This window comes from Schistocerca piceifrons, chromosome X (assembly GCF_021461385.2).
Source record: "Schistocerca piceifrons isolate TAMUIC-IGC-003096 chromosome X, iqSchPice1.1, whole genome shotgun sequence".
Taxonomy (NCBI): Eukaryota; Metazoa; Arthropoda; class Insecta; order Orthoptera; family Acrididae; genus Schistocerca; species Schistocerca piceifrons.
This window is the reverse complement of record NC_060149.1, coordinates 831,244,339-831,267,483: the sequence shown is the minus strand read 5'-3', so window position 1 is coordinate 831,267,483 and position 23,145 is coordinate 831,244,339. Positions and strand designations below refer to the sequence as shown.

Here is a 23,145-nt window from a genome sequence, read left to right as displayed (position 1 = left end):
AAAGCGTAACAAAACACATCAAACGTATTGTTGAGGATCGCCAGAAAGGTAATGCTGCCTGCCAGACTGATATTTTGTCTTCTACTCCTACAGAAGCTGTGTACTCAGACTCACGGTGCAACAAAAATATGTTATCGCTGAAGAACTGTAATTCTGTTGCTTGTAAACAGAACTGTCAGTACGTTCCACATGGCCACGTATAAAAACATCATCGCATTTACGTATATTAGGAATTTCGGAGAGACTAGGTTAACTGGACTACTAAATGTGTAATAGCAATATGGCAAGTTGTTTTATTGTTAAAATCAATACTTGATTTCAGTTATAAATGAGATAAACTGTAACCGTCAACTCCACTTCACATAGCTCACAATGATAGGAACTCGGGTCCCTGCCACGAATCACATGACTTAGCTGTTGGTTTCAAACCTCAACGCGGCAGAGATTGGAGCGTGCCCTGACTACTGAGCAAAGCGTTAGATACCTCTGCGATGAAGTCATCGTGACATCGGCATCAACTGACTGGAAGTCTCTGCCTCTAGTTTCGTATGTTGCTACTCTTGTTGAGTAGGCCACTCCCTTATGCTTTGCGTACATGTGTATTCACCTATGTAGTTTGCTTGTGTGTGTGTGTGTGTGTGTGTGTGTGTGTGTGTGTGTCATAATTTTCTTGTCGCGGTCGTCGCCGTGTTCAGCTGTCTTCCCATCGTCTCAGCCACCGATGCAGACTATTCGCTGCCGCCACCTTCGCCTTCACTGCCGCTCCCATCCTCATCTGCTATTATTACATCATACCGGACGTCGCTGCCATCATTCTCCGCCCTCCCGGCGACGCTCCGCCGCCAGTAATTATCGTCAACCTACTGTTCTCTGTTTCCTTTGGCCCCAACCTCTTCTACGTCTTCTGCCACATCCTTTGCCTATCCTCCACGTCCAACTTTCCCCACACCAACCACCTCCTCTACAACTCCAGTCAGAATAAGAACTTGCCGAGCAGTGGTGTAGCTATGTAACCAAGGGCAGCGGGGCAAAAATGAAATTGGGACCCTATTTAAACTAAATACTTTACGGATGCAAAACTACTTCACCATCAGCTCCTTACCGCCCACTGCGTGGCATAATAAGGCAAACTTACTTACTATCTAAGTAAATTATTATGTGTAACAAAGCAGATAATATTTGATCGTAGTTCCTAATACTATTAAAAACGTGAAAGTTTGTTCGTTTGTTACGCTTTCACGCAAGAACTGCGTACTGGCTGTGTTTGGATGAATTTTTGCACAAGGATAGAGCTAGACCTGGAGAGGACATAGGATACTTTCATACCGATAAAAGAATCGCCAACGGCATTGCCGCAGTGGTAACACCAGTTCCCGTCAGATCACCGAAGTTAAGCGCTGTCGGGCTGGGCTAGCACTTGGATGGGTGACCGTCCGGTCTGCCGAGCGCTGTCAGCGAGCGTGAGCCCTTGTCAGACAAAGTGAGGAACTACTTGACTGACAAGGGGAAGGCCTCAGCAGACACGGCCAACTGATTCGGCTCAAATTTGGCAGGGCGCTTTTGTACAACCTAAAACGAAGTACTATGAGATATTTTGGGTCAACACCCCCACGTTTTTGAGAAAATCACCCATAAAGGTTATGACGAGCAATCGACTCAAAACTGGCGGGATCGGTAGATAATTGTAAATAAGGCACTTATCATCATCAGGTATGGATCCGAAAACGCACACTTTTCCAGAAATCGAGGTAAGAAACTTTTACAACTGCCGCTTCTGTACCCACCAATAGCGCAATGGCCAAGGTAACTACCTGGGAATCGGAGAACCCGGGTTAGAATCTCGAGGAAACCTAGCGGATGTTCTTCTTTTCGTTTGCATTTTCCATATCTCAGTTGCTAGGGATAGGAGGGTTAATAAGGTAAGTAAGTGAATAAGGAATCATAATAATAAGGTAGGCAAATAAATTTCTCAAACCTCTTGGGATAGTAAACAACTAAAATGTTACTCCTGGTCACTTTACCATGGCTCTTCCAGTCACTGTTACGTGTCCTCACTTTTCTTCGAACATATAGATGGATGGTACTTGTCATATAAACATTTGAAACAAATATACTCACGGCACCAAGAACATCTAATGAATGCAATCTTTCAACTACACTGTTCCTTCCGAAGAGTCGGCGGAAACAGACTTGGTTTACATTTAAAAATATGTGTTTTTAGGGAATTAATTTTGATGCGTACCACGCATACGATATCATTGCCTGAAAAATCGGTGCTGAAAATTGCTTATGAATTATGCTGTGAATAGTTGTTGCATCCATGCGGTTTTGCAATTCCCGCTGGGTTTCCGGAAGCACACTGCAATTCTGAAGCCTGGAAATAAAGTTTTTAACCTGGCGATAGAAATAAACGTCACACTGCTGGCAGACAGGTGTGCAGTTTGGCGGTATTACTTTTACTGTGCACGTCGGCTGACCTCCGCCATCTATAAACATTGTGTCATATATTGTAGTATTAATTTGTCCACTCCAGGAATCCAATATTAGACAAAACTTGTTATCAGAAACGTATGGTTTTAAAACATTCTCAAGAAATGTTCTATAATCGCATTCGTCAGATTCCCGGATTTAGAGCGGGTAATGTAAACACTTTTCAACAAGTCGGTTAAACGATTGACCTCTTCTGTAACCCGAGGACCAAATGTAACATTTGTTTCTTGTAAACCTTAGGCAACACTTTTCCAGAAACTGTGATGGCATACTGCGCCGTGTACGAATGTGTTATTTGGTTTTTACTACCAACTGCGACAAGGGTTAGTTTTTCTCTCTTATGCGATAACGTGCGTCGAAAGTTCATCCGATACTCGCATCCAGTTTGATCAGTGTTGGTCACATAGTCACGATTAAAACCGGTCGTAAGTGACGCCGTTTGCGTGCTGAAAAGAGCCGCCACTTTCTGTATATCTTCAGTATTATGTACCTCCTTATGAGAGACGTATTTAGTGACGTGCCGTTGACGAATTGTATACTCCGATTTGAAATTTCTTGCCGAAGATAATGATGCACCAAACGTAATTTCCTTGTTGGCCGTATATTGAAGCGCTGCACCTGCAGCCCATTTCTGAAGTATTCTCGTTGTTACATTCTCGTTCGACAACGAGATTCGATAAATCTGTCGAATGTCCACTTATTTATCCCCTGGTATTTGTCGTATCTTGTCCCTCCTTTAACGATATCACTTTCCCACAATTTCAAGTCCTTCTTCCTTTTCAGGGCTGTTGTTGGTCCATTGTTTTGCAGTGTTTGTAAGTTCCAATTTGGATGATTCCTGGCTAGCGCTACCGCCTTTACTTTTACTTCAAGGGGTATAGCGCCGTAGTTCAATACATAGTTCAGTAACCGGTTCTTAATACTCATCGGGAACAGAAGAAGCACATATTCCCAGTGACGTGGAGATTTCCAAAGTGTTATGACTAGTCGGGATATCTTCCACTGAATCATCTTCTGCTTCGTCTTCATGGTATAGTACTTCAGTATCAACAAAATTCATTTCGTTCGTCAGCTCCAAAAAATCGCTCGACGATAGCCGCTGCTATCAATCTGGAACGCCGAGAAACAGAACCGCCTGCTTCCAGTAGTGCATTGATAATGCATCTGTATTGCAACACTTTTACAAGCCAAAACACAGCGTCGGTATCTCCCCGCTTGCCATCGTCTGTGACAGGCTACCAACTAGGTATACTACAGCGCTAGTCGAAGAGTGTACATCCTCCATAATTCAGATTATGCACCTGAAAGATATGACACAACAAACAATAACTAGTTACTACGGCATAAACAGACGAGCTAATTACTACAAACTACAAACAGTACTCGTCATATGTTGCTTATGGAAGAACACTGTATTCATTCACAAAACGTATTTCATTCGGCGCATTAACGATGGAAAAATGACTACATGTATCCGCGAGGTTCGCGGCAGCCTAATGACGGAAAACAACTCTTTCCGATTGGATTCTATGAGGTTCGTGCTGGACACCTTCACTCTTCCAGGTTCACAACTATGATATGACGAAGAGGCAACCGGGACAACGTAACTCTCCCCGCGTGCATTCTGTCCCGTGCCTCGCTGTAAACAAGAGTGTAGGTACAGAAGCGCCAGTTGTAAAAGTTTCTTTCCTCGATTTCTGGAAAAGTTTGCGTTTGCGGACCCCATACCTGATGATGAAAAATGCTCTATTCACAATTATCTATCGGTCTCTCCAATTTTGAGTCGATTGCTCGTCATAATCTTTAGGAGTGATTTTCTCAAAATTGCGGGGGTGTTGACCCAAAATATCTTACAGTCCTTCGTTTTAGGTTGTACACAAGCGACCTGCCAAATTTGAGCCGAATCGGTTGGCCGTGTCTGAGGCCTTCCCCTTGTGAGGATTAGCGGCTCCGATCACGAAAACTGACAACGGACACGAGAGCGGTGTGCTGAACGCATGCCCCTCCGTATCCGCATCCAGTGACGCCCCTGGCCTGAGAGGATTACACGGCAGCCGGTCGCTACCATTGGGCTTTCCAAGGCCTGTTTGGATGGAGATGAGAGAATCCCATGCGATAATGTTCAGCGTTGGTCCATACTAGGCGAAGTCGAGGGCTGAAGTATTAGTAAGCCATGAAAACATTGCCCCTTGCCGCGAAGCACTTTGGGAACAGTCAAGTCCGGACTAGCGCCCGCGGAGGCACAGAGGTGCGGGGAGGCGGGCTATTGTCACTGCCGGCAACTCACTCTCACTGAACTAACTCACTCTCGCTAAACTAGTGTGCTGTGAGCTCAGTGCGCCATACTTGTCAACCTGATTTCGTCTAGAGCTATGACTTCCGATTGGTAATTGTCGGTAAGCGTCGGAGGCAGGGGCCAAGTTTTCGTGACTGTAGTACAGAGCCGGCCAGAAATTCTGCACGCGTGCGGTGCTCCTGCACATGTGCAACTTCCGGGTCACAGCGTGCACGCCGCAGCCGTCAGCGTTCATGTAGTGCATGTTTCTACGCACAGATGTCGCTTTATCCACTTGCTGAGATACTCTGTATCGGCGCATTCTAGTGCTCTTTCCACAGCTTGCAAGCCAACCGTGGGAAGGTATTTCGCGTATTAAACATTTAAAATACTCTCACAGTCTACTCACTGAGGCGTCTACTTTTATGTTAACAGTTTAAACCAGTAAGACAAGTAATACAGTTAACAACCGTGGGGGAAGTATACGTTGGCCGACCGAAGTGGCCGAGCGGTTCTAGGCGCTACAGTCGCAGGTTCGAATCCTGCCTCGGGCATGGATGTGTGTGATGTCCTTAGGTTAGTTAGGTTTAAGTAGTTCTAAGTTCTAGGGGACTGATGACCACAGCAGTTAAGTCCCATAGTGCTCAGAGCCATTTGAACCATTTTGAACAGCCGTGGGTTTTTATTAAGGCAGCTTGACTGACGGCACGTAAATACGCATAATGTTTTTGATCTAGTATTTAAGAAAGAGAGCACTTAGCGACTTCCAACGAACCTTAGTCATGGTTTCAAATAACATTAAACCAATGCAAGGTTTCCTATAACTAATTCTTGGTGCCCTCAGTTACACGCACATAATTTCGGTCTCACTGACCTCTGAACAGAATGACAACCGCAGACCTCTCGATGCTGAACTGTACCAATATTGCTATATGTTTCATCAGTTCCGTCTGAAATCTGCATAATAACCGACAATTAGATGAATGTTATGTTTTATCGACTTCAGCTGAGCGTAGCCCTTCACACATTAAAAAAAAAAACCTAAATGTAAGTATACAACAATCGGTTTAATGACTAATTTTCCTGATAATAATGTAACATGGAGCAGAATGAGGCGATAATGCACAGTTAGTAAACAATAATTTTTAATTATGAAAGAAATAAATCCCAACGCGTTTATCACTGGTCATGAGAAATTATATGGTTAATATCGGGCACAAAAGCACGGCTCATTGACAGACGCAAGCAGTTACGGGAGATTTTCATCACTGATGCTTGATCGAAACGACTGGGAACGTAGATCTTTCGTTCTTTGCTTTTTCACAGCACCTGCCATTTCTCAGTACTTCTCTGTTAAAGTTCGGTCACCAGGGGTAAACGAGTCTGGGTATGTTGCGCTCTTGCTTGTACCACATAAGCAGGGAAGTGGAGCCGCCGCCGTTCATTTAGGACACATGTCTAATAACAGATGTCGCTGTCGCACACGTGCGCACATGTGCAGCACTTCCGCACGTCTGCACACTGTGCAGCGTTTGGCCGGCCCTGCTGTAGTAGATTGCAGTTAATAAGACAGGTAGACAATAAAACGAAGGACACAATATTATTTTAACAATTTATTTTAAATCTTTTTCTGGCTTTAGTTCTTGCAAAATCATCAACGAGTACCGTTAAATCTAGACTTGATCCGTCCTTGTTTTCGACTGCTACGAGTGCCAAATGTGGAAATTGAGCTTGACCCATACTATTCCTTAAATAAGTTTTAACTATTTTTAATTTGCTGAATGATCTTTTGGCTTTTGCAGGAGTGACAGATATTGTATAAAATAATAAAATTGCGGTAAACACTTCCGTAATGTCACATTCTAGCACTGCATATTTAGTTACAATTTCCTCATATAATTGGTGATCAGTCCATGTCAGAGTCAGTTTAGGTGGCACAAGGTGGTAAGTATTAACAAGTGAAAAATTAGGGCCTGTTGTATCAAAATATTAACTTTCGAATTGATCGCATTATTGTAATAAAATTGCTTCATCTACAGTGATAAAAATGATGGTGTTTGGAAATTAAATATTTGACTGACTGCACCATGCCAGTGGAACGTGTATTTAACTGAGCTAGTACATTTTTGAAACTAGTAACTTTCAGTATTAGGTATCACTTCTCTGTTTCGAAATTGGGTTTGAAAATTGTGTTATATTCATATTTTTTTGCAGTTTCACTGGCTTTGTACTTGGATGATTCGAAATCAGTTCTATGAAACATCGATTTTGTTTTAGCATCTGCTAAAGCACTACTTGCCCCGTACAAATCGATGTCGCGTTTTTGTAAAGTTTTAGATGCATAATTGATGTCATTCAATATTTGGTGCATAAATTGACAAAGGAATATGAACTCGAAATTTAGCACTTTTATTTTAATACTTTCTGCTTCACTATGCTCATCTTTACTGGAACTCTTCAGTACTACTTCTGATAAAGCCTTGATTAAATAAAAAAAAACGAGTTTTATTGCAGATATCGTATGAACTCTAATAGACAATCTAGTCAGATTTAATTTTTTTACAGTGGTTTCTGATCCGCCAGTGAATTTCGACAGTATATCCCAATGCTTAATGCTATTCCCAAAAATCATGTAAGTCTTGCATTGCTGCGAAAAAAAAATCTTTACTTCCACACAACTGATAACGGTATCATTTATCACTAAATTCAAATTATGACTTGCACAAAGTACATACTCCGCATTTGGCTGAATGCTTCAAATGGTTCAATTGGCTCTGAGCACTATGGGACTTAACATCTGAGGTCATCAGTCCCCTAGAACGTAGAACTACTTAAACCTAACTAACCTAAGGACGTCACACACATCCATGCCCGAGGCAGGATTCGACCCTGCGACCGTAGCGGTCATGCAGTTCCAGACTGAAGTGACTAGAACCGCTCGGTCACACTGGCCGGCTGGCTGAATACTCTTAATCTGTTTGCGGACACCATTAATAACACCACTCATCACACTGGCCCCTTCATAACCCTGCCCCACACACTTTTTATATCAATATTTTTGTCAATAAGAAATAATTTGGTCACCTAGTTGACTAAATCTGCTGCGCCATATTTGATGACTGAACAAAAGTCGAGAAATAATTCTTTTACTTCTGTATCGATTGGTTGCCGATTTTCCAATCTGGTTATTACTGCATATTGTAGGGAAGCAGCCTAATCACGCCGTATAAAATTCACATATGTCTTTCCATTGTGTGTCAGCCAGTCCGCTGTAACTAGCTCTGACGTCATAAATGTTCCGCAATACTTTAAAAATCAAGTAAATAACCTGAAACGTTTCTAGCATGTGTTGAATATCAGTTCAATAACTTTAACCATTTTCGAAATTTGGATGTTTTTCTGTAAAAATCATTGGCGCAACAGGAAAGAGCTAGAAACTTAAAAATTTATATTTAGATTCCTTTTGCATAATAATTTAGTAGAAACAGTATTCTGGATCTCACAAATTAAAATTTTAGTTGAAATTCACGATTTTCTGGTTTTTGTCTTAAAAATTAAGGAAGCAAGATAGATTAAGTAGGCGAATAAATAAAGCTAGGATGTTTAAATTTAAGTAGAAGGGAGATCCGCTATAATCATAAAGATGTGAGAAGTTTCAACTGAACAACTATAAAACTATAGCTATAGCGTATCTCCAAAGAGCAAGTTCAGAGCTCGTCTACTGCGTGTAGTGTAATTAAATTAATTCTCTCGCCCAAAATATTTGACTTAGCCACGTCAGACTTTTATTATGATTACTTACCTGTGTGCTGATTGCACATTTAAATTGAGAGCTTCATCGGCCATCAGCAAAGGAAGCAATGATTTATTCGATAACTTAAAGTGGTGCATTACTAGCCCAGCGGCTAGGCGGGAGAGCGGATTTGATCAGGCGTTCCCTTAGCCGTCCGCACCGCGGCTTTATATATAAGAACGCTGCGCGAAAGTAAAAGGCCCCAGTTGTCTCCAGACGCTGATTAGCGCACCACCTGTGCCGGGAGTCGCGTCGCGTCGGTATCATTGCTATAAACAGCCTCGGATGCCGTAATAAGTTACTCGGGATACGCGTAACCATGAAATCATTTCGAGTGAAGTGTTAATTCTGGGATGACTTTAATGATCTATCTTCAGTTTGCATATGTCGTATTTTCACGTGCCGCCGCGGGACAGACATTCTACCATTATTTAGCGTGGCGTTTGATGAACATTATCATCAAATTATGGCGAGCATTCACCTAAACATTTAATTTGAACAGTTATAGTTGCATCAGCGCATTAGACCTTCAACTGCTCTGGTAGTTGGATTGTGTGGATTCTTTTTGGTCTGTGACTTTCAGAATATAGTGAACATTTTAGAGAGAATGGTTTTTGATTATGAATCCCAGACAATCTCCTAATTCCTCAGAGCTATAAGCTGTAGCTATAAATGTATTTCTCAGATGAAGTGGGCACTAGGAATTCTTATTACAGGCTTCACGTTTTGCTAATTACTTTCTGGTTGCCAATATTGTAGTTAGAGAGCGAGTGTTGAGAACGGCAAACAACAGCATAAATAATAGGAACAGTTATATTAACATTTATTCAACCCACCGCCCCACAATATCTCAGAGCAGTGTTTAGCTGATCTACTCTCGACGTATCCTGTGTAGTTTGTTTTCTTGAACCTCCGATGGGGGGAGCCGCGCGAACAGTGGCAAGACGCCCTAGACCTCTTGGCTACCCAGCGTGGCAAGAATTTGTGGTAAGTTCCCATGGGACCAAACTGCTGAGGTCATCTTACGCTAAGGACAACACACACACCCATGCCCGAGGGAGGAATCGAACCTCCGATGGGGGCAGCCGTGCGAACCGTGGCAAGTCGCCTGAGACCGAGCAGCTACGCCGCGCAGCCATGTGTAGTGTCCAGTACGATGGCGAAAAGCGGTGTTGCACTAATTTGTTCTAGCAGTTTATTTTCCAGTTTGTTGCCTAAGCACTTAATCATTTCATTTGGAATTATTGGATTCAGATACCTAGTAAAACCTAAAAACAAAAGGCGCAATTTCAAAAATGTTTTCAGACATAAGCAATTAAAAAAATAAACAGAAAACAAAATGCTAAAAAAACTTCTTAGGTGTGAAGATGATTACCTTTGGGCATAACCAAAACTTGCTGCAAAATGTTATTATTTTGCGAAACAAGCTCTACAACGGACAGAAAATTGTGGTATCCTTCCTCCTAACGTAAGTTCTCTCATGTCCTTTGAAAGCCAATGAACTTTTTGCTAGAGTAAGTACGATACATTCAACCTTGTGTGAACCATTTTCCAAAATGAAGCTTCTTTACGAATTTCATTTTTAACTGCCTTGCCGATAGTATCATTGTTTTTCCAAACTTTTTACACAGTACATGCTTTTGTACGGCCACTTAAGAAACAATGTTTTTTAATTCTTTCTGATAAGTGCTTCCAAAACCACCCATACGCCATACATTATTCCTTTGCGAAGCAAACAACCAGCAAGGTCGACAATAAGTAGCGTCTAGAATTTTGGAATAATACAGCCAAAAACGATTAACTGGTTCATACTTAGAAATTGAAACATTGTACTATGTTGAAAAACATGTGCTGTTCTGGTGGCGATCTTTAGTAATTGTTTCTGAAGGTTGTAACGGTCCAATATCAAGGATTAGACGTTTTTCTTTGTCACTCAATGTCTTGATCGTGAAGTTTCCCAAGTCATAAGAAGTTTTATTTACCTTTTCGAAGAATGTTTAGTTGACGGTTCTTTCTTTGTTTCGTATGCCATGCAGATATAGTCGACATGACGGTAGCGTCGTCGTGGCAGGCGGTATTTTTAACTGCAATTATTGTCGGATCGTCTTCAATAGGCTACTTAACAGAGACCACATTATCTGACTCACATTCAACACAAATGTCTGGGCCGGAAGTACTTGTAGAAGGCTGAGTAATAAATTTGTCAATTTTGGACAGTTTTTGTATACTTTCTTCTTTTTTTTTGACGTCGTTTTCGCTTAAACGCACCAGTGGGTTTCTTTTTTTATCCATTATTTTAGTTCACGTCAACAAAAACTTTGCAAACGAAACAAACAGTCCTGATGCTTGGTTACCCATATGTGCTCGAGTCGAATACTCACTGCACTGCCCTGACTTTATACGTTGGTAAGAATAAACCCGATGTAAACATTGCACTATGTATACTCGCTCTTCCGCGTTTGTTGTTCCCTCACTGGCGTGTCGTTTACGTGGAGCTTAAAGCACGCCCTTTCGAGTACGCTCAAGTAAGATGCTAATAAGAAAGACAAGCTGTGCTGCAATGTCGCCGATAAGACCGAAAAAATCTCACAATTGCACAAATTTTACCGGCACATTGGCCAGCAGTACCAGGTAATTCATAGTTATGTGAACACATGCAAATAATTTATAGAAATGACGACCGACAGCGAAATTACCAAACAGCGAATGCTGATTATTTTAAGACAATGAATTGAAATAGTGTAAAACTTCGGAAATATGCACTTCAACAGCCAGGTGGAAAGCGTTTGTCAATCCAGAAAAAGATCACGTACAGAAAGCCACTTAAGGCAGTACTCACCGTCATTAACTCGTCCAGTAATCTTTTAACTTCCACGATATCTGAATTCCCATACAGGTCACCACTGGAGCTGTTATTTGCTGCACTGATGACGAGCCGATCACTAACACAATCCAGAAAACCATCCAAGACCAAGATCCACATTTTCTCTTCATCTTTTACGACATTCAGAGTGCATCTGGTTACAATACTTTATCGGGATCTATGACTACGGATCATACGTTTAGCGAAATTTCCTACACAAACAGTTGAGCTACCATGCTTAATGCCATATTATTGCTTGTCCGCTACGACGTGGCCCCTCACTGCCACGGAGAATTCTGGGACCGTGGGGAGCAAGGCCTTGGCAGACTAGTTAGAAAAGGGCGATGTTTTGCACAGCCTGCAATTTCGAGCGTAATACATACCTAACGTCTTCGACGTGAGAAATGAGACGCACCAGCAACAATGATCCGAAATAGTACACACAGTGTATCGTCAAAAACACTGCTAGGAATTCAGAGCCACTCAGTGTTAATTCGCAAAGATTGGCAGCCATGGGAACTCCGACTTCAACCGGTAAGACCGTAACGACGGCAGCGTACACGTCTCAGCGGACAGTCAATACACCCTACTATGTTTATGTTCTGGAGCTGGGAAAAATTTTTGTGAGTTCAATTCATGCCGTTCGAGCTTTGTTGGTCAGGATCCAAACGCTAAAATTTGAAAATTCTTGATTCAACTAAGATATTATATATTTTTTTCGAACGTCGTTCATGGAAGCTGAGAGGCCCCTTGAGCTTGGGGGCCCTGGGCCACTTGCCCTGCTTAGCCCTATGGTCACTATGCCACTGTCACCGAGCTACCGTCGCAGTGCCTGAAACCTTATTATCATCAACATGTGACTGTACCTACTTGAGCCTACTGCAGGGACCTGCAACACACCACATCCCACCTCCTACAATTCCTGAACTCCCACCCCATCCCACAATCACCAAAAAACCACAGAAGCGCCCACTACTAGCATCATAACTAAAAAGCAAAAACAACTCCAGATCCTACCAAACTCATGGACACCACTCCCCCGCCCCCCCTCCCCTCCCCTACACCATCTCCCCCAGCTGTTTTCACTTTCCTTCTCTCCAACCCTGACCTCAAATTCCTACATGCCAAATCCCTCACTCTAGAAATACAAAAATACATCCCTCACATTCCCATTGCTCAAATCATCTCCCGCAATGATTCTGTCCTCATCAAATACACTAATCCCAATTTCCACTCTGACCTCCTCCTCAACACCCCATGTGTTATCTTTGGCCCTCATGCCTCCCTCACTCCCTTCAACACCACAACATCCCTAGCCTCCTTGCTGTCCCACCACCTTCACTGCTGTGGTAACAAAGATAGGCCCTGATATCATGGCAGAGGTGGTTGTTTCCGAACTCAATTCCACCCTTGCTTTAGATATCCACACAGCCCACCATATCTACAGTAACTTGGGTCCCACATACCTCATGTGAGTCTTCACAGTGTCTGCACCCACATCGATCACCTCTTCATGGAGGAAGCCCTGATGTCCTGATTTACAACTGTTGGCATTAGGTCGAACCTTCAAAATCTGCCACCCCGCCCCCACCCTTTCTACCATTGTTGCTTGCTCCATTTTCCGTGTCAATGCTCAGACCACCTACACCTAAAACCAAGCCCACTTCATTTTCACCCGTCTGAATACTCTTGTTTAAACCTCTCCACCCCCTCACCAACACAACCCACTCACTAAGCTCCCATCTTGGTGTGACAGTAAAACAGCATCCTATACCACAACATCCACTCCCTACCCACAAACAAGCCCCTTTCCATGACCACCCTCCCCCAACACAATGTTGATTCCTTCGTTCTTAATGGAACATTCCTCCAACCATATGATATCATCTGAATTTCACCCTATGTCCTACATCATGCAGATAATCCCCTCCCTGTGGCCAGAGGTGGAGCTGCAATCTGCCACCACAAAAACATCCCTGCTTGGCCACAACCCTTACTCAATAATGCCACAGAACACCTTATCCTTAGCCTCTTCTTCAAAACCCTGTTACCCATGCTACTATCTACATCTGACCTAATACTCCCATCCCCTATGATTTCCTCATGCACTTTAACCATACCTTTTCCACCTACATTATTGCTGTTGACCTTAACATCAGTAGTAGATCCCCTGCAACACTCCAGTGATGGCATCAGTTCATAGACTCTCTCCAAGGTGACATTGTCCCCATCCCACAGCATGTCCATCCTGCAAGCAATCCCACCCCCGATGTTGTTCTCAGATCTCCCAACCTCCTTGGAAGCCTCACTGCAGACGTCCTTGACCCAACTGGAAGTGACCACCTACTTATCTTCCTCACCATATCCTACACACTACCTTGTCCTCATGCATTCTACCCCCATCTCCATCCAAAAATGGTCCACGACTACTCCAGTGCCAACTGGAATGCCTACCGGGAATTCATAGATACCCGGATAAGAAGCCATCCCTTACCTTTCAGTAACCTGATGACATCCCCAATGCCACAACCTTCCTGCAGCAGAAGCTGTCTCTGTCCTTATTCCTACTAAAGCCATATACCCTCATCACCCCACTCTCCCACAACAAGCTGTACTCCTTCTTCTTGAATCCCCTCGCTTATATCACTCCTCCATCCAGACTCGTGACTGGGATACACTCACACGCCACTGGCAACTACAGTGAAAAATTAGACATTTACTCACTGCCAAAAAACGCTGGGACTGGCGCCAGACATGCACCAGACTCAATGCTACCCTGACAGTTACCTCTTGCAAGTACTGGAAAGCATTCCATTGACTCACTGGCCTCCATCCTATCCCTTTCTATCCGATCCTTCACAACAGTCTTCCCTTACCTGATGACCTGAGCAAAACCAACCGCTTTGGGAAGGAGACCAGACAGCGAGGTCATCGGTCTCATCGGATTGGCTCTGAGCACTATGGGACTTAACATCGGTGGTCATCAGTCCCCTAGAACTTAGAACTACTTAAACCTAACTAACCTAAGGACATCACACACATCCATGCCCGAAGCAGGATTCGAACCTGCGACCGTAGCAGTCGCGCGGTTCCGGACTGAGCGCCTAGAACCGCTAGACTACCGCGGCCGGCTCTCATCGGATTAGGGAAGGATGGGGAAGGAAGTCGGCCATGCCGTTTCAAAGGAACCATCCCAGCATTTGCCTTTAGCGATTTAGCGAAATCACGGAAAACCTAAATCAGGATGGCCGGACGCAGGGTTGAACCATCGTCCTCCCGAATGTGAGTCCAGTGATTAACCACTGCGCCAACTTGCCCGGTCCAACCACTTTGATCCTCTTTCTGTGACATCTTCTCCATCCCTGATGACCCCCACTTTGACTAATCCCAATTCCCTACTGTCTATGAATACACAGATATCATAGTCCCACATCTGGCTCCCAGCTACTGGTACTTGAACAACACGCCAGAAACCAAATTAAACAGCCCAATCACAGGACAGGACATAAGACAAGTGCTTCACAGAAAATGCAACACATCCCCTGTTCATGATCATATTACCTATTCCCACCTCAAAGAATGTCCTTTCTCCTTTCTCACCACCCCGTCATGTCTGTGATTTCCCACTACCAGGTCAGGAATGAGGGAACTTGATGTTAAGTTTCCAGAAGTAGAGTGGACTCTTCCAACTCGAAGTTCTCTGGAGTTATAGCTGCAAGTTGAAAAGGTTTCAGATCATGGAACTCAGTATGCAAAGGATGTATATCTCCAAAAAGGAAGTACAGAGGAAGGATTACAATGTACTGCAAGCTTACAAGGTACTGAGAATATAGCTGAGACACTTAGAAAACTGAAACAGGCATCGCTACCCTGTGCAGCTAGGCGCTGCAAAAATCTAAATTATGTATCGAGGGCAAAATAGCACAGAGATGATTTTGAAGATGGAGTCTAAAATGGAATCCCTATAACCAGTTGAGCTGCCGTTTATATACACTAGTGTGAAGTTTCCATAATCTCTCCAGAAACTCCTATTAATCTCGATGCCTTCCAACCTTTATCCTGCCACATAGTCCCTCAGTATGGAAGCTTATATCTTAAACATACTATGCAGCTCTGGTTTCTTCCGAATTGGTATCTGTGAAACCGTCCTGTGTGAATCTAGCCAGCAGCAACTTCCACCACTATGTTACAATATCACAGCTCACTGTAGCACAATGACAACTTAACCGATACCCTACTACAATTTATTCATGAGACCTCCCCCTCCTGAAGAAAACTTTTCAGTCTCCATCTTTGAGAATTCCTGTTTTATACCATTATTCAGTTCTTCTGTGCTTCCTTGATTTCATTATAAATCAATTACACATGATGATAAACACATCTTATTACATTCTTGTAAGAAAAGTATCCAATTTCCCTCTTCATTTCTTTGATCACAGTTACAGGCTTTTCATACAAAATATATGATTATACTTAATTATCACAATTCACAACCCTTTGACACAAAACGTACAAGATGGTACAATATTACATAAAAGATTAGACACACAATTTTCCTTGAGGTAAGTATACACATTTTACAGTTTTCCTTAATGACACACCATTACTGCAAAAACAAATTTGTTACACAATTCGAAGATTAAGAACTACATTAAAATCATTGAAGAATATATTTTGTATACCCTTCATACACATAATTATTTATGCATTGATTAGTCAGTTGCAACAATATACACTGTATTGCATTAATGCTTGTTTGTTTTTTAAAAGAACATTAATAGCTTTCTTTGCACAACATCAAAATCTCTGTTTGAAGCGTGAAGGCATTCCCATAATATTTCTTCACTTGGTCTGGCCTCATACTGACTTGGCATGGGCTCAAAGGTAACACTCTCATCCTGACTGGTTTGATATCGCACCATCTCTCTATCAGAGTACTGATTCACAATTTGATTTTTCACACAGATTTCACTGCAACAGTCCTCTTGCATGATTTTATAAAAGAATTTAAAACAATCTCGGCAGCATTTACAACATCTACAAACACATAACATCATGATTAATACTACTATACATGATCCTACGTAACCGCAAATGGGTATCTTATCCACTGTGAACCAATTAAATTCAGTTCTTTGTTGATATTAAATTTCTCTTTCTAATTCATCTAGTTTATGGCCTGCAGCACTCAAATCATTTAGTTGTCTCACTACTGGTGCAATAGATAAGTACAAAATTAATTCCGATATATTTCATTTTTCTTGGTTCACTAGGCAACAGTCAATATACATGTTTAATTAGGTACAATATTATTAATTGTGACATTCAATCTAATAATATGTTCAGATTTTATTAATATCTGAGATCCACATGCTTTACATTTACTCATGAACTTCAATTTACTCATTCCTCTAATAATTATGTTTGATGGCTTTTGGTCATTATACGAATATGTAAATCCTTTATCCTTAGGTGCTACAAATAGCCATTCATTGCCTCTAATCTGTGTCCATATACTCTCTTTTCAAACAATATATTTTTCAACACAATTGACAGGAATCATAGTAACAGGTTAAAGCATTCTTGCTTTACACACTTCATGATCTTAGGTAAATAATAAGACAAAGATTTGTTCACAGATACTACAGTTTGATTCAGTCTTCTTACATAATATTTGCTCATTACTTAATTTTTCATATTGCCATTAATATTAATTCTTTTTTCAGAGCTATATATGTGAACAATCTTTCAGTGCAGTCTATTTTGGCTGGTAATGGCCAGAGCATGTAAATATGAAATATACTGGTCTCAGCTAATGGGAATTTAACACATAAGTTAATATATTTCCATCAATAAATACATCTAAGTCAATTACCTTCATTAACTGACATCCTTTTCCATCAGGTGATAAGCGCTACAGGAAATTGCTTATCTTTAATCTCATCTTTATTTAGTTCCAAACATTTAACTACCTGTATGGGATTAACTAAATGCAGTACCAATATTCCTTTCTGTGCATTTACTACTGCTGCGATTAATAAGTCATACTCTTGTTTCAGTTCATTAAATATACACGTTAACTGCATAACTTACACTTTCATGTTGTGCAACATGTTGATTTAGCTTCAGCATTCCTTCTGTAACGATCTTCTTGTTTCTTCCAGTTGAACTAACCATATGATTAAAACTGTGTAAAGTGGCCTTGACAATCGTTAATTGTTTTTTCGATAACCTTAGTAATCCTTTTTGTTACCCTTCCAGAATTTTAATCTTATTTTTAAAATAGGAAGCATCATCTTCATCCCGAGTCCCAAATAATACATTGCTTATCTCTCAAACAAAATTTTGAATTCCACACTTTTGAATCTAGTGTTCATGTCAAAGCATTAGGCTTTGTGAATTGGCTGTCTTATGTACATGCCAATGAAGTGCCTGTTTTGCACAACCTAGTACATTCAAAAGTGCTCATATTAAGTTGAAACAAAGCCTTATGCCAAAATCTATAGCTCTCGATGCCAAATTTTTGGTTGATTCAAATTCCTGCTTTAATCCTAATGGTTTAAAATAGCTTACAGTTCTGCAGGTGACTGACCGTATAGTTGCTGTTATAAATAAACCTGGGGACGATTGGAATTTTGTCTCTTGCAGATCTTGCTGTGGCACTAAACCTGTAGGTCAAAAGAAATCCTTTACTCTGTTTCATGCACTTTTAGATATTTATTTCATCTTAATTGAATGACTACATTTGGTCCTTTAACGTCAATAACAGCATATGGACTGCAGCACTGACTAACTTTTAGAGTGACCACATCGCACGCTTTCATCAAATGGAGGAACCATATCACCTTGTTGGAACATTTTGGATTCTGCTTCTTACCACAATATTCTTTGTTTTTGATTTTTGTTCAGGCCATTATGTCTCTTGCATTCCAATGTGTCACTCTTAACCATTCCTTCAACTAAATTACAGAATCATCGCAGTTGTAGATGACATCAGCCAGCTTTTTCTGTTGTTCTCCTGGCACATTACATACTCTTCCAAAGAATAATTTATGTGCAGTGTAGCCTGTTATACTATGAGGTGTTGTATTAAATACGAACACAGCATGTCTGTTCCAATTTAGTTGATCTCTGTGGATATAAGGTTGGAGTGTCTGAGTCAGTGTTCAGTGGGTTTGTTCTAATGCTCTGTTTGCTTGTGGGTGATAACTGGTGGTATGAATTTTGTCTACGTGTAGCAATCTGCATACCTGAAGCATGGTTTCACTCATAAAATTACTACTCACATCACTTAGTAATATCAACAGCATACAGTACTTTAATACTATCTTCTCTACCAGTACTCTAGTGACTGTTTCTGCATTTGCTATTTGATTGTTTCTGCAATTAAAAATTTGGTTAAGACATCTTTAAAGGTAACTATAGATTTATTACCTCAGTCTCTTTGAGTTAGTGGACCCACAATATCCATGTCACAACGTTTGCAACACATGTGTTCTGGGTTGTGGTTACTTCCATAGCCACCTTTATTCCATATTGCGGTATCATATTACTTGGACAGCTTTCACACTTGTGAATATACTGCTCAATGTAAGCTTTCATACCATCCCATGTACAATAGTTTTTGATCCATTCATAGGTCCTACCTATGGCTTGGTGTACACCAAATGACGAGTCCTGATATTGTTTAAAAATTTTCAATTTGCCCTCCTGACTTAAAATATCTTTGTACTGAATTATTGGTACTTTGGGAAAAGTTATCATGGTCTCTTGGTTATTAATGGGTGTGCTGACTTGGTATTACCAACTGATTGTTGCTCATTAACATTCCTTGTGGGCTCTTTCATATCATTATCTTGAGTCTCTCTAAGGTTCCATATTCTTGAGAGGGCATCTGTGACCAAATTCCTTTTACCACTTTTATACATAATTTGGTAATCATACTCCTCAAATTTGAGGCAGAATTCAATATTCGGGATGATGGATCTGAAATGCTGCTGATCCACATTAGTGGCTTATAATCTGTACAAATTTTAAGCTTGCCTGTGAACAAATAGGTTTGGGAATATTTGGATGCCCAACAAATGGCCAACATTTACATCTCTATTGTACTATAACTTCTCTCTGCTTTACTTAGTGTTCATAACACATAGGCAATAGGTAAATGACTACCAAGTTTGTTCTGGCTTGAAACAACTCCTAGACAGCTCAGGCTCACATCACTTGTGACTAAAGTCTTTACTAAAATCAGGGTATTGCAGTAATGGAGGGTTCAACAACTTTACCTTCAATTGTTGAAATGCCTCTTCTTGTTTGTTTCCCCCTTACAGACAGCTCCCTTTTTCAACAGGTCATATAATGACTTTGCCGTTTTACTGTAATGCCTTAAAAATTGAAGATTATATCCTCTTAAACCCAGGAATGCCTTCAATAGTGTTGTAGTCTTTGGTTGTGGATGATGTGGATATTGCTGTACCACTTCTATTTTGTTTGGTTCTGGTTCTAATCCACCAGCAGGAAGGGCATGTCCTAGAAATGTAACTTCCTTACACAGGAATTCAAATTGGTCGATTTGTAACTTTAAATTGTACTTTCAGAATCTATCAAACACATCCTCTCTCCTGGGATTATGTTCTTCTAATGAAGCTCCAAAGACAATGATGTCATGAGTGGCGGCTCTTGAGTATACATTTGGGGTGTTCACAAATTTTTAGAGTCAGATGAATTTGAGTGTGAAATTAATAGCATCTGCTGTATGACAGTTATGCTTATCAACAAATTTGTACAACTACTGCCACTGCCAATAATAATAACAACATTGATAATTAAAAAATAATAATAATAATACTAATAATAATAATATGCACAAATTATTTGATAAAAGAAAAAGTAGTTCTGTCCATTAGACTTTAAGAAAGATTAAACCTTAGTGAAACAAGTATAATGGACTTCAAACTGAACCACCAACATGACAGACTGCACTTTAATGTTGTCTTATGATTATACAGAAATGAAATTGGTTGGTAAAACTGCCTTCCTTGGTGTAGTTTCAGATGGACATCTCTGTTGGGAATGCCACATTGATCCTTCATGTCAAAAATTAAGAACATGAATTTATACAATGAAAACATATCACAAGTTTTTAATTTTGAGGAAATCAGTATCATCTGATTATATTAGTGTACATATTACATACCGTACATATTGAATTGAAGTATTGGGGTGTGCTGTTGCCAAGCATATACACAGAATATTCATCCTCCAGTAACAAGTAGGAAGGATTCTGCACAAACTTAGTTATGAGAGTTGTGTAGAGATATTTAGAAGGAAGAATTTGCTGATACTGCTGTCAAGATATGTTTATAAAACTGTTCAAATATTTTAAAATGTAAGCAGTACTATAATGTAAATAGAGACGTACACATTTGTAATACTTGAGAAGATTGTAATTATAATCTGTAAAGGGTCATTCCATGTCAAGTCACCCAGGCCTTGACACCAACCATGTCAGATTTTGATGAAACTTGGTACAATTACTTCTTTTATCATCCTGAAAGCAATTGTAAAATTTTTTTGCTCTATCTCTCATAGATTTTTTTATAAATTTTTAAAGTTTTTAGATTTGGCGTTGCTTCAGCAGTCGGAAATCGTAACTTGAACGTGTCCTCACAACTAAAAAAATTTGTATATTAAAGAATACTCAAGATATCAGTATGAAATTTTGGAATAAGTTTGTGTATTATATCTAAATGTTAAAAAAAATTACCATAAAGATATATTAAAACCTTCCAAATGAATAAAAATTTACAAGTTTTTTTTTTAGCTAACGGATGTTTAGTTTTACAAAAACTGCAATATCTAGAGTCTCAGACCTGATAGAAAGCTCAAATTTGTTTTAAAATACTCTTAATTGTATAGGCTATTAGATAAAAGAAAAATTATGTTGGCTTTTTAACTTTTTTAATAGTTATCTAATTTTTAAAATAACATTAATTATATTTTAAAAATAAAAACTACCAAGTGACTTAGACACCGAAAATAAGTTTTTGTCTTCTTCGAGTAACAATGTACGCTTGGATTTTGTTTTGTTACTCCTGTGTTTTGAAGTAAAAAATTATTACAGTGTTAAATAGTGCTTGGATATTATTTTATTAAGTTTATTCGAACTTTCAGTAAGTACTGTTACTTAGTTTACAGAGATTCTTTTCCAGTATCCTATAAAAGTAACCAGAACAGTAATCAGACCAAAAGTGAAATCAGTATGTCAGATATTCAAACCTGTAGCGTAGGGTTATTTAAAAAATCTGACTGTTTCCAAACAACCTACACACCTTCAAAACAGTTACAGCCGGTATCTGAATTGAGCGAGGAAGAAAAAGATTTGATCCACTTACGATCTGGAATTAATCTGTGTGAATTTAAGAATATATGTTCATACCACAGCTACTACTTTTTAAACGTTTTTGAAAAGTATCAAACAACATGTGTAGACCCACTAAAAAAACACAAAAAGCCCATCAAAAAATCATTGAGAAGTGTAGGCTTGGATCTTTCTAAACAATTACTGACAAAAAATATTAGCATAAAACCTGGACAAAAGTTTTGCTCAACATGCCGTAACTTTTGTGAGGAAAAATAAAGAGTTGAAGTCAATGAAAGTGAAACAGATGATGAAGTCATGGTTGAATTAGAATCACAGGAATCCAGAAATGAATCCCTTGTACAAACAAACATTGCTCTTGATAATTTAGGTTTAACACTGATAGAGCTTCATGGCTTGTCAGAACAAAGTAAAGGGTCTTATTTTAAAAGGAAGGTTAGCAGTATTGAAAAGACTGCAAAAAAGGCAGTTTCAAAAGCATTAAAATATGATGCACCAAGTTCTGATGATGACGAAGAAGATACAAGTGTGGTTGAGAAAGCAAAGGATTTTGATGTAGTGATTTCTCTTATGAAAGAGAAGATTTCATCTGTTGGGAGATCTAGAAAAATCCAGATTCTGACCTTGGCTCCAGATTCTTGGAGTCAAAATAAAGTGATGAAAGAATTTAATGTAAGTGAGTACATGGTGCCACAAGCTAGAAAGCTAAAATCCGAAAAGGGTATTTTGGAAACTCCTGGTCCAAAAAAAGGTAAAACTCTTTCTGAAAATACAGTAAGACTTGTAACAGATTTTTATGAAAAGGATGAAAGTTCCAGAGGGCTACCTGGAACAAAAGACAAAGTAAGTGTTCAAAAAAATGTGTACATGCAAAAAAAGACTCATTTTGTGTAACTTGAGAGAACTCTATTATTCTTTCTAATGGGAGAATCCCGAGGTAGAAGTAGGATTTTCAAAATTTTGTTTCTTGAGACCTAAATGGTGTATCCTTGCTAGTGCTGCAGGCACACACACTGTATGTGTATGCAGTATCCACCAGAATGTTAAACTATTACTGGATGCTGTGAAAATTGAAGAATCTTATAAAGACCTAATTAAGATGCTTGTGTGCAACATGGAAAACCAAAACTGCATGCTACGTCATTGCGACAGCTGTACTGCAAATACTGCACTAACTGAGTACTTATCTGAAAAACTAAGTGAAGATTATGATTTAGAAGAAGAAATTGTAATCAGTCAGTGGGTTAACACAGACAGGGCAGAAATGATCAAACAGTCGTATCAGTGTTGAAGACTACATTTCTTTATTGGTTAGGTCATTGGAAAAGCTCACCCCGCACTCG

General features: G+C 40.1%; 1 pseudogene; it reads left to right on the top strand.

Moving 5' to 3' along the window:
• Positions 1-1,339: 1,339 nt before the first annotated feature.
• Positions 1,340-1,457, top strand: LOC124723400 (annotated as a pseudogene).
• Positions 1,458-23,145: the final 21,688 nt, after the last annotated feature.